This window comes from Chiloscyllium plagiosum, unplaced genomic scaffold, assembly GCF_037043375.1.
Source record: "Chiloscyllium plagiosum isolate Xiang-an unplaced genomic scaffold, Cpla_swu_hap1 HiC_scaffold_15, whole genome shotgun sequence".
In the NCBI taxonomy this organism is placed as follows: domain Eukaryota; kingdom Metazoa; phylum Chordata; class Chondrichthyes; order Orectolobiformes; family Hemiscylliidae; genus Chiloscyllium; species Chiloscyllium plagiosum.
Genome location: NW_028270153.1, coordinates 22,931,957 through 22,945,192, shown reverse-complemented (window position 1 = coordinate 22,945,192; position 13,236 = coordinate 22,931,957).

Below are 13,236 nucleotides of genomic sequence, written 5' to 3'. Positions count from 1 at the left end.
CTTTTAATACAATTGAGAAACTTACATCACACGTACATTTTACACTGTCCCTTAAGTAGTCATTGGATTATCCCAGACTCCCTATCATTTCTAAGTGCGGAGGGTATTTTCCTATCCCTTTCTTTTCCAAATCTGAGAGCATTTATCCCCAGAAATGTCTTTCATGCTGAGGTATCTTCCTTGAACTTTTTTTCTCCAACAGAACTTGGCGAATCATTCAACCCTGTTTCAAATCCACATAAATTTGGATTTTGCAATCCAAATGTGAACTCCCAGCCAGATTTTTGCATCATGAACCATGGAGATTTCTACCCTCTTCACTGGTTCCTCTCTCTTCCAGATCCTGGGAGACTATGTCTGAGAATTTCCCCTCTCAATGTTCATCTCCTCAGGTCTTGAATCAGATAGAGATGCAGATTAGCTGGTCTTTGAGAGTCCACCTGTCTTAGGAAACAATGGACAGTTTAAAAACTATTTGCTTACAACCTGATTTTCAGTACTTTCCTGGGAATTTACGGACTACCAGTCTAGCCATTGTGAATGCAGATGCTGCTGCCATTGTCTACAATTGTGAATATCTTAGCATTATCTTATCTGACTTGAATTAACCTTTAATTTTTAATATCCCAATGACCCAGGCATGGTGTCAAGCAGACTTCACACCAAACCTTATAACCCTCCTTCATTTTATCCAAATTCAAGTACACGGAACCAAAACATAACAACCATATAAATCTCATAACTTTAACATAACACTGTATAGGACTTTCATTACTGAAACATACTGGCTGAGTGAATAGACAGCTGGACAAAAAGGGATTATTTTGGTTGCTTTCTTTTTGCCTTTGAGAAGGTTGTAGTGATCTGCCTTCTTGAATCACTGCAGTCTGTATGGTGGAGGTGGATTCACAATGCCTTCAGGAAGGGGATTTCAGGTTTTTGACCCAATGATGCTAAAAGTCAGGAATATGAAGGAATGTCTTCCAATTGCCTGGAGGATGCAATTCCAACAGGATTGGAGAAACTCAACCAGTCCATCCAAGACAAAAAGAAGCCCAGCTGATTATAACTCCATGAATTCATTTCCTGAACTTTTGAATTACATTGACAATGGTTTTTGTACAATTTACAAGAGACAACATGACAAGGCTCTCCATCAACACCTCCAAACCCATGACCCTTACCATCTAGAGAGGCAAGGACAGGAGACACTTGGTTCAGCACCATCTGCAAGTTCTCTTCCAAGCCACTCACCATTCTGACTTGGAAAATTATTGCCATTTCTTTGTTCCCTTTGGATTAAAATCCTGGAATTCTCTTCATAACAATACCATGGGTGCAATCAATGCTATTTGACTGCAGTAGTTCAACAAGGCAACACCACCACATTCTCAAGGGCAATTAGAGATGGACAATACTGACCCAGCTCGTGACATCCATATACAAAAAGTATTGCTTCTTTTTTTAAAAGTGCAAAATTTTGAACAACTCTATTCAAAACTTTCTCCTTGGGAAACAAACTCAGATTCTCCGGTCTTTTATCAATGAACTCACTTATTCATAAGACCACTTTAGTAAATCTTTTCTACAATCTTTCTAAGGTGTTGACATCCTTCCTAATATTGGAGATTTACACTTTGACGTGCTGTACAATGTCTCATAAATTTCCTTAAAGAAGAGTGAGAGGACTCACTGGTCCTCTCACTGGTGGATGTAGAAATAATGCTTTTTTTATGGGTGCGTTTAAGGGACACTGTTTTTAAATTAGGGATCACCTTTTTAGGATAGAAGTGAGAACTTCTTTCTGTTAGTGGGCTGTGAAACTTTGTAACTCATTGTTTCTGAAGGCTGTGGAAGTGAGATGTGGGAATCAAAGACTGTCAAGGTAGATGCAAATGTGGGATTCAAAACATAAACAAACTCACCTATAATCTTACTATATGGCCGAGTAGGTTCAAGGGGAAAAATGGTCTATTTTGACTCCTATTTCATATCTATATAAATATCCATTGTTTTGTAATATACATCATTGACCAACAGTTCAGAACAGTGACTTATGCTTTCAGGAGGAATGTGTTAATAATTACTTTCTGGCTTAAAAACTGGTTGATTGTTCTTGTTTATATTCACCTTGAAGATAGCTTAGGTTAGATGGATCAAGTGAATGTCTAAATGTTTGTTAAATTACATACCTGCATCTGAAACTTTTAACAGAGACAGCTCCTGAAATATTGGATTGAATCTAACAAGTAGTCCTTCACTTATTTATTTTTGCTCAGAATTGAATGCAGTATATCAAGGTCTAACTCGTGTTTTATAATGTCCTGGCTTTTGTATTCTGATTTTCTATTAATAAATCCAACAATTTCATGTACAGCAACTTGGTAGAATTCCCAACATGTACTGCAATTTTCAAAGATTTGTCTCCATAACTTCACCATGTTAAGATTGATCTATTTAGTTCATATTGCCTCGCTTCATTCTTTCTCCCAAATGTTTTACTTCACAATTCTCTGCATTAAAGTTCATCAACCACATATTCGTCGATTTCACCAGCTGTCTACATCTTCTGGTGTGTTGTACTTATTCCTTGTATTGTTTACTGCATTTTCCAATTTTGAGCCATTTGAAAACTTTTAAATTTTGATCAGTGTACTGTGCCCAAGTTCTGGTCAATAACCTAAATTGTTATAAAATGTGTTATCTAAAATATTAATATATATTATCATCAACTGGAATATTTATATATCTTGAATGTTTTCAAATAACTTTTCAAAGCAGAAGGCATTAGTTATAGCCAACAAAAGTGTTGTATTTTGTAAAGAGTATAAACTGCCAGATAGAGATATCAAGATTACGGCACTTTCAGAGAGAGGTTACATGACACATTTTGTGTGTGTAAAATATATTGGTTTTGAAAATCGACATTCAAAGAGCACTTGTCACAAGGGAAAAAAGACTTTTTGTTTTCTCTCTTTCTTTGAAGCAACTTTCATCAACATGTGCAAGTTGAAGAACCACAAGAAGAACCAATCACCACAAAAGAGAGGTTTCAACCTACATCACTGCCTTTAGAGAAAGAGAACTAAACCAGGCATGAGTCATTCAGAATAAAACCTGAGTGACACTAGTTTATATTGAAAGTAACTTCAGCTGTAGCCCAGTATCTTGAACAATATGTGGATCATTTTTAGTCTGGCTTAACTGTAACTTGCTCGACCAATGTACTTTAAAGATAGATTATTCCATAGAATAGTATATTTTTCCCAACCTTGAAGTTTTACAAATGTTATTTTTCAACAAGGGTATAAAACATATTTGCACATTTCAAGCCTCTGGTAATAAACTTTAAGTAAGTCTTTATTTTGCATTAAACTTTTTTTTTATTTGTTAATTTAAGGAGGCTGGATGTCTTGTTTCTGATACTGAGCTATACATAGTCCAATACATACATAATTGATAGTATCCCTTTTTGAAAAGAAATCAAGTTTTTTGGGGATCGGCGGACAATGGGAATAAATAATGGAATCAGTCCATCCATCCTATCATGGTGGTAAGAATATCAAAAAAAGCAGGAAGCAAACTCAGGGGACACCTCACTATAATTATCTCAAACGTTCCCTCTAATTTCCTCTGTGCTTTGTGGCACAATTGTTGTCGTGATCATGTAAACCTTGCTGTTCAGTATTCACATGCACATTTTAGAGGAATCATGGCCTAAGAACAACTTGTTTGTCTCCTGCAGGATGTATTCTAAGCTATGCAGTCAGGTACCCACACTGCTTAGAGGGGGCACTAATTCTCTCTCGTGCAGAATAAACAACATATATCTTACACATTTCTTTGTGACCTTTGACCAATTTTTATGCACACTGTTTGTTTCCCTTTAATGTCATGGACTTTAATTTTGTAAATAAGTGTAATAATTTTTCAAATGCCTTTTGAGAGTCCATATACATAATGTCAAGCTTACCATCCTCATTGACCCTTTCCATTACTATATTAAATAATTCAATCAAGATAGTCAAACATGATTTAACAAATTTGTGCTGACATTTATTCTTAACCTGCACATTTCCAAAGGTCGACTAATGTTGTCCAAAGTTATCTCTAAATGTGTCTCCATCAGACAAACAACTAGTGCTAGATTAGGCTATTCAACCCCTCTAGCTTGCTCTATCATTCTATAAGTTCTTCACTGATCTGATTGTAGCTTCAGTTCCATGTTCTGAACCACCCCAGCTAACATTTGATTTATTTCTTAGCCAAGAATCTACCTAGATCTATCTTACAATTATTCAACAATCCTGCAGAGTTCCAAAGATTCATAACACTCCGAGGGAAAACTTTCCTGCTCATTTCCATCTTAAAGAAGAGATTCCTTGGTTTTAAACTGTTCCTTAGTTCTAATCTTTCCCACAAGGTAAACACTATTTCAGCATCAGCCCTGTCAAGTCTCATCTTGGCCTTACATTGCTTCGATAATACCTCCACTGTTTCATCTAAACCCCATCGGATACAGAGTCGGTTGGTCCAACCTTTCCTCAAAAGGTAACTCACACTACCTCAGGTATCAGTTGAAATCTTCTCTAAACTGCTTCTGACACATTTGCACCCTTTCTTAAATAAGGAGACCAAATGGTACACAGTGCTTCAGATAAGAACTCACAGAACACGACATTTCAACTGTTGTAAAACATCCTTACTTTCATATTCCCTTCTCTGTGCACTAAAGAACAACAATATTCCATTTCCCTTCCTGATGAATGCATTTGCCTTTACCTATTATGTTGGTTTCTGCCAAATCCACTTAGCTCCTGACCTTGGTTCAAACATGAATTCTAAAGTTGAGATGAGAATGACAGCCTCAACATCAAGGCTGCATCGACCGAGTGTGCCATCAATGAGCCCAATTAAAAGTGCAAAAAATTGGTACTAGGGTGAAAACTGTCTGCTTAGTAGAGTCATTCCAGGCATATAGGAAGATGGTCATGGCCAGTCACCTCAGCTCCAGGACATCTTTGCAGGAGTTCCACAGGGTCGTGTCCTTGGTCCAACCATCTTCAGCTGCTTCATCAATGATCTACCCTCCATCAGAAGGTGATTGGGGATGTTCACCAATGATTATACAATATTCAGCACTATTCCTGACTCCTCAGATACTGAATGTTCAAATACAACAAAATCTGGACAAGATCCAGGTTTGGGCTGACAAGTAGGAGAAAGTGAGGACTGCAGATGCTGGAGACCAGAGTTGAAAAGTGTGGTGCTAGAAAAGCGCAGCAGGCCAGGCAGCATCCGAGGGCTGACAAGTGGCAAGTAACATTTGTACTACACAAATGTCAGGCTATGACCATCAGTCATAAGAAACAAACTAACCATTGCCCCTTGACAGTGTTACCATCACTGAATTCCCTACTGTCAACATCCTTAGGTTTACCATTGACCAGAAACTCATCTGTACGTGCCATATAAACAGAGTGGCTAGAAAAACAGATCAGAGGCTAGGAAAACTGCAATGAGTAACGCATCTCTTGACTCCCCAAAGCCTGTCCACCATCTACAAGGCACAAGTCAGGAGTGCGCTGGAATATTCCCCACTTGCCTGCATGGCTGCAGCTCCAACAACACTTAAGAAATTTGACAGCATCCAGGACAAAGCAGCCAACTTGATTGGCACCACATCCACAAACATCCACTCCCTTCACCACAGACACTCAGTAGCAGCAGTGTTTATTATCTACAAGATACTCTGCAGAAATTCACCAAAGATCCTCAGACAGTACCTTCCAAACCCACGCCCACTTCCATCCAGAAGGACAAGAGCAGATACATGGGAATACCACCATTTGCAAGTTTCCCTCAGAGCCATTCACTATCCTGATTTGGAAATATATTGCCATTCCTTACTGTTGCTGGATCAAAATTCTGGAATTCCCTCCCTAAGGATATTGGGGGTGAACCGACAGTGTGTGAACTACAGCTCGCCACTATCTTCTCAAGTCGAAGAGTGTGATGCTGGAAAAGCACAGGTGGTCAGGCAGCACCTGCTCCTCTGATACTGCCTGATCTGCTGTGCTTTTCCAGCACCATACTCTTTGACTCTGTTCTCCAGCATTTGCAGTCCTCACTTTCTCCTACTATCTTCTCATTAGCAACAAGGGACAAACAATAAATGCTAGCCAGTCAGCAATGCCAACATTCACTCATTATTGCAGAATTCTGCAATCTCTCTTCATGTAAATAATATGCTGCTTTTCTGTTTTTACCTACCAAAGTGGAGAAGTTCACATTTGCCTGCATCATCATTCCCTAATAGGTAGTTGTGTGGCTCCCGTGCAGTTGTTGTTCACCCCAACACCATTGTTTTGCAGCTGTGTGACACCTCAACATTTATACATCGGATCTCTCATGGAAATTTCAACATAACGTGAGGTGTGTCACAAGGATTGGTGCTGGGTCCACTGCTTTTCATCATTTTTATAATTCATTTGGATGAGAGTTTAGGAGGTATATTTAGTAAGTTTGCAAATGACACCAAAATAGGTGGCATAGTTGACAGTGATGAGGATTATCTCAGAGTACAATGGGGCTTCATCAGATGGGACAATGAGCCAAGGAGATGCGGATGGAGTTTAGTTTAGATAAATGTGAGGTGTTGCATTTTGGTAAGGGAAACCAGGACAGGACTTATTTCCTTAATGGTAGGCCCTGTGGAGTGTTGATGAGCAAAAATACTGAGTGTTGCAGACTGGCATATTCCAAGGTCCAGGACTACATGTTGAGGCGCTGAAGCTTGGGGCAGCTGTCGCTAAGGCGCGGTAGGGAAAGACCATTATGTAACATCTGCCTGCCTAAGAAGAACAGGGGGCCCACACAGTCATTTGGGCTCTGCTGATGCCTCAGCTAAATATGATTGATAAACGTACAGACCTGTACATACAAATGATAAATTCTGATCTCTGTATGTAAATGTTTACGTAGTATGGCATGACCAACTGTACAGACCATTAAATTATTTTATGAATAAAGTATATTTTTGAAATTAAAAAAAACTAGGGGTACAGGTCTATAATTCTTTGAAAGTGAGTCACAGGTAGACGGGGTGGTGAAGAAGGCATTTAGCACGCTAGCCTTCATTGGTCAGAACACAGTATCAGAGGTGGGACATCATGTTGTGACTGTACTGGAGGTTAGTGAGGCCACTTTTCAAATACCGTGTACAATTCTGGTCACCCTTATATAGAAAGGATGTTGTTAAACTTGAAAAAATGCAGAAGAGATTTATAAGGATATTGAGACTGGAAGGTTTTTGAGTTCTCGGGAGATGTTGAATAGGCTGGGGCATTTTCCCTGGAGCATCGGAGGCTAAGGGGCAACCTTATAGAGGCTCATAAAAGCATAAGGGACATGGTTAGGGTAAATAGCCACGGTATTTTTCCCAGGAGTCAAAAACGAGAGGGCTTGGATTTAAGGTGACAGGCACAAGATTTAAAAGGGACCTAAGGGGCAACTTTTTCATGCAGAGGGTGGTGCATGTATGGAATGAGTTGCCAGAGGAAGTAGCGGAGGCTGGCACAATTACAACATTTAAAAGACATTTAAATGGGTATATGAATAGGAAGTGTCTTGAGGAATATGGGTCAAATGATTTTGATTTAGAACATAGAACATAGAATGTTACAGCGCAGTACAGGCCCTTCGGCCCTCGATGTTGCGCGGACCTGTGAAATTAATCTGATGCCCATCTCACCTATACCAGTCCATCCTTATCCATATGTATGTCCAATGCCCACTTAAATGCCCTTAACATCAGCTAGTCTACTGCTGTTGCAGACAGGCCGTTCCACACCCCGGCTACTCTCTGAGTAAAGGAACAACCCTGATATCTGTCCTAAATCTATCATCCCTCAATTTAAAGCTATGTTCCCTTGTGTTAGCCTTCACCGTCCAAGGAAAAAGGCTCTCACTGTCCACCCTATCTAACCCTCTGGTTTTCTTATATGTCTCAATTAAGTCATCTCTCAACCTTCTTCTCGCCAACAAAAACAGCCTCAGTTCCCTCACCCTTTTCTCATAAGATCTCCCCTTCCATATCAGGCAACGTCCTAGTAAGTCTCCTCTGAACCCTTTCCAAAGCTTCCACATCCTTTCTATAATGCGGTGACCAGAACTGTACACAATACTCCAAGTGTGGCCTTACCAGTGACGTCATGGCTCCGAAACTCAATCCCCCTACCAATAAACGCCAACATACCATATGCCTTCTTGACAACCCTATCAACCTAGGTGGCAACTTTCAGGGATTCATGCATCTGGACACTGAGATCTCTCTGTTCATCTACACTGCCAAGAATTTTACCATCAGCCCAGTACTCTGCATTTCTTTTACTTCTGCTGAACTGAACTACCTCACACTTTTCCGCATTAAAATTGATTTTCCACTTCTCTGCATAGCTCTGCATCTTATCTATGTCCCTCTGTTACCCACAACATCCTTCGACACTATCCACAACTCTGCCTACCTTAGTGTCATCCACAACTTTGCTAACCCATCCTTCTTCACCACAGCCAGATCATTTATAAAAATGACAAACAGCAGATCCTTGTGGCACACCACTGGTAACTGAGCTCCAGGATGATCATTTCCCATCAACCACCACCCTCTGTCTTCTTTCAGCGAGCCAATTTCTGATCCAATTTGTTAAATCACCTTCAATCCCGAAACTCTGCATTTTGTGCAATAGCCTACCATGTGGAACCTTATCAAACGCCTTACTGAAGTCCATATATATGTTTTGTCACCTTCTCGAAGAAGTCAATAAGGTTATTGAGGCACAACCTACCCTCACAAAACTGTGTTGACTACCTCTAATCAAATTATTCATTTCTAGATGATTATAATCCTATCTCTTATAACCTTTTCCAGCATCTTGCCCACAACCAAAGTAAGACTCACTGGCCTATAATTACCAGGGTTGTCTCAACTCCCCTTCTTAAACAAGGGAACAACATTTCCTATCCTCCAGTCTTCTGGCACTACTCCTATCGACAATGATGACATAAAAATCAAAACCAAAGACTCTGCCCTGACTTCCCAGAGAATCTGAGGATAAATCCCATGCAGCCCGGAATCTTATCTGTTTTCAGATCTTCCAAAATTGCTAAAACCTCCTCCTTGTCAACCACAATCCCATCTAATCTAATAGCCTGGATCTCCGTATTCTCACTAACATTGCCCTTTTCCAATGTGAATACTGATGAAAAGTATTCATTAAACACTTCCCCTATATCCTCAGATTCCACACACAACTTCCCACTACTATTTTTGATTGGCCCTAATCTTACTGTAGTAATTCTTTTATTCCTGATATACCATTAGAAGGTCTTAGGGTTTTCCTTGATCCTATCTGCCAACAACTTCTCATGTCTCCTCCTGGCTCTTCTTAGCCCTTTCTTTAGATCTTTTCTGGCTAACTTATAGCTCTCAAACCCCCCTAACTAAGCCTTCACACCTCATCCACACATAAGCCTTCTTCTTCCTCTTTACAAGAGCTTCAATACAAGAGCTTCAACGCCTTTAGTAAACCATGGATCCCTCTCTCAACAACTACCTCCCTGCCTAATAGGTTTATACTTATCAAGGACCAGCAGTAGCTGTTCCTTGAATAAGCTCCATATTCCAAGTGTGTCCCTCCCCTGCAGTTTCCTTCCCCATCCTATGCATCCTAAATCTTGCCTAATTGTATCATAATTGCCTTTCCCTCAGTTACACCTCTTTCTCTGTGGTATATACCTATCCATGCCCATTGCTATTGTAAACATAATGGAATTATGGTCACTATTGCAAATGTGCTCACCTACCTCCAAATTTAACACCTAGCCAGGTTCATTCCAGTACCAAATCCAACGTGAATGATTTGATTGGATTTATTATTGTCACATATATCTAGGTAATGTGAAAAGTTTTGTTTGGGTGCAGTAGGCAGTTCATCCCACACAAGTGCATAGGGATAATAGAACAGAGTGAGGAATACAATGTTACAGCGGCTGAGAAGGTGCACAAAGAATGAGATCAACATTAAGTTTAAAATTTGAAGGTCCATTCAGAAACGTAATAACGATGGGGAAGAAGTTGTTCTTGAATATGTTAATATGCGTGTTTAAGCTTTTGTATCTTCTGCCCTATGGAAGACATTGGAAGAGACTATAACCGGGGTGGGAGGGTTCTTTAATTTTGTTGCCTGCCTTCCTGAGGCAGCAAGAAATCTAGATGGAATCAATGGATGGAAGATTGGCTTATGTGATGGGCTGTGTTCACAACTCTCTATAGTTTTTTATGTCCTGGAGAGAGCAGTTGGAATCCTAAACTGTGATACATCCAGGCTATGTTTACCAAAATGCGACTAACCTCTGAAGAAGATCTGATAAACAAAATAAGCTGAAGCTGCTAATAGTGGTTGAATATCTTACTTCTACTTTGAAATTGTTTATTTCATTAGTTGAACTAATTTGTCATTAACTGTAAAGCTATATTAATAAATATTTAAAAGTGCTCTGAATTGTTGAAGAAATAAAGTAACTTCAATGGAATGATCCAACCAAAGAGTCATACAGCACGCACTCTTTCTTTGGTGCATCTATAAAAATTGCGAAATGTCTTTATAGACGTGCCAAATTTCCTTAGCCTTTTGACAAATAGAGGCGTTGTTGTGCTTTCCTGACCGTCACATCAACGTGGGTGGACCAGATTGTTGATGATCATCACTCATAGGAACTTGATGCTCTCAACCATCCCCACCTTAGCTTCATTGATGTAGACAGGAGTGTGCCCTCCACCTTGCTTCATGAAGTCAATGACCAGCTCTTTCATTTTGCTGACATTGAGGGAGAGATTGTTATCTTCACACCATGCCACCAAGTACTCTGTCTCTTTCCTGTATTCTGTTTAATCATTGTTTGAGATCTTGTCTACAGTGATCATGTCATCAGCAAACTTGTAGATGGAGTTAGGACGAAATTTGGCCATCCAAATGTAAGTGTGTAGGGAGTATAGAAAGGGGCTGTGTGCACACCCTTGCAGGGTACCGGTGTTGTGGATTATCATAGAGGAGGTGTTGATGCCTATTCTCACTGCTTGTGGTGGCAAATGGGACTAGGTCAGATTAGGATGGCCGGTTTGGGCCAGACAAGTTGGATCGAAGGGTCTGTTTCCGTGCTGTATGACCCAATTTCACGTTTAAATTTTGGTCGGATCACTCCATTGAGGTAACTTTATTTCTTCAACAATTCAGAGTACTTATAAATATTTAATAATGTAGTTTTACAGTTAATGACAAATTAGTTCATCTGATGAAATAAACACTTCATTATGTAAACCAAACAAATTCAAAGCAGAAGTAAGATATTCAACCAATATTAGCAGCTTCAGCTTATTTTGTATACCAAATCTTCTTAAGAGGTTAGTTGCATTTTGGTAAACATTACCTTTTACATTTCTGAAAGAACTGAGTGACAGGAAAAATGCCCCTCCAAAAGATTAGGTTAACATACGCAAATAAAAAATTACTTTTTGTTAAGGATGTTTTGAAGGACTGGAAAAACAATGCATTGTTAACAAAATAAGGGTCAATGTATCTGATAATATATGTCTGCTGAGCAAGATTGGAATCGGGACATGGAAATAAATTACTGCAGCAGATAGAAAAATAGTCCTACAATACCACCTGATGAGCAAGGACAACACGTTCACCAATGGTCAAATACTAGTTAGTATTTCTTTCGCATTATTTCATGCACAAAATGATTCCACATTGAAAAATATCAGTTACTTTGCTACTAAATTACAATATCATGATACTGTACTTATGTTGTAACATTCAAGATATTGAAGAAAACATGTAAGATGAAAAGAGAATAGGCTGACATAGATTTTCTGGATCATTGAATATGCTTTAATGGAAACATAATTTGAAGAAAGTTACAGCATTTGTTGGGTTATATTTGTGACAGGAGACAACCATGACTGTGTTGGCATGTCAATTGTTACCGGCCAACTGTAGCAAGAAGAAGTTGCAGTTGTATAATGCCTTCAAGGAAGTAAGGCATTCCAAATCATTTCATAAATCCTACCACTGCAGCTAGTTGAATTTTAAATTACCTAATTAATAAATATAGAATTGAAAGCTAGTTTTGATAAGTGTGACCGTGGACAAGGGTCTGTTTCCATGCTGTACATCTCTATGACTCTATGACTTTAAATGGTAAGGGCCCTATTCGCACACACTCTCATTATTGCCAAAACTCAGCCCATTTATATAAAAATTTATATTCTCTCGGGTCCTGGAAAGCAACTAATTGGCTTCAATTCCTGCCCTGAAAGTTAGAATGATTGACTGGAAGCTGCATTTTGTCAGGGTCTTCTCCAAGTCTCTATGGGGAGACACCGTGGCCCACTGGTTAGCACTGCTGCCTCACAGTGCCAGGCACCTGGGTTGGATTCTGCCTTCTCCCTGTGTCTGCGTGGGTTTCCTTCGGGTGCTGCAGTTTGCTCCCACAGTCTAAGGACATGCAGGTTAGGTGGATTGACCATGATAAATTGCCCTTAGTGTCCAGGATTTACAGCTTAGGTGGATTAGCAAGGGAAATGCAGGGTAACAGGGATAAGGAAGGGGGTGTGGGTCTGGGTGGGATACACTTCAGAGAGTCAGTGTGGACTCAATAGGCCAAATGGCCTGCTCTATGTTGGCCACAATTCCCCAATATCTCAGGGCACGCTCCATGGACAGTGACTGCCTAACCTTCCATCATAGGAGTCAACATCAGCAAAGCACCAGCCTTATCACATCATCATGGCTCATTCTGGGACTAAATTATAATAGAGTTCAGCATTTCAACACTGAATGTTTGAACTCACTTACACCTCACATTGCACTGTATGCTGCGAAACCACTTTGTGCACCGATTCAGATAACCATCTCATATATCAACATAGTGTGCATCTCAAGGCTCTCAGCTTGCTTTCTTAGTGCTCACTTTGCATTCTACACTTGTTTGGATGCTCACAGTATCTCCCCCTTACCCTTTCTTTGGCACTTCATTCAGAACTTACAGGTTCAAGTATTTCTGTCTTTCCTTGCCTGTTAGCACAGTCAGAAATCCAGGCAACCTGTCATATTTGCCAGCACTGAACAGCCAGGGGAGTGGACATGTTAGGGTATGGCAGTGTCCTCAGTC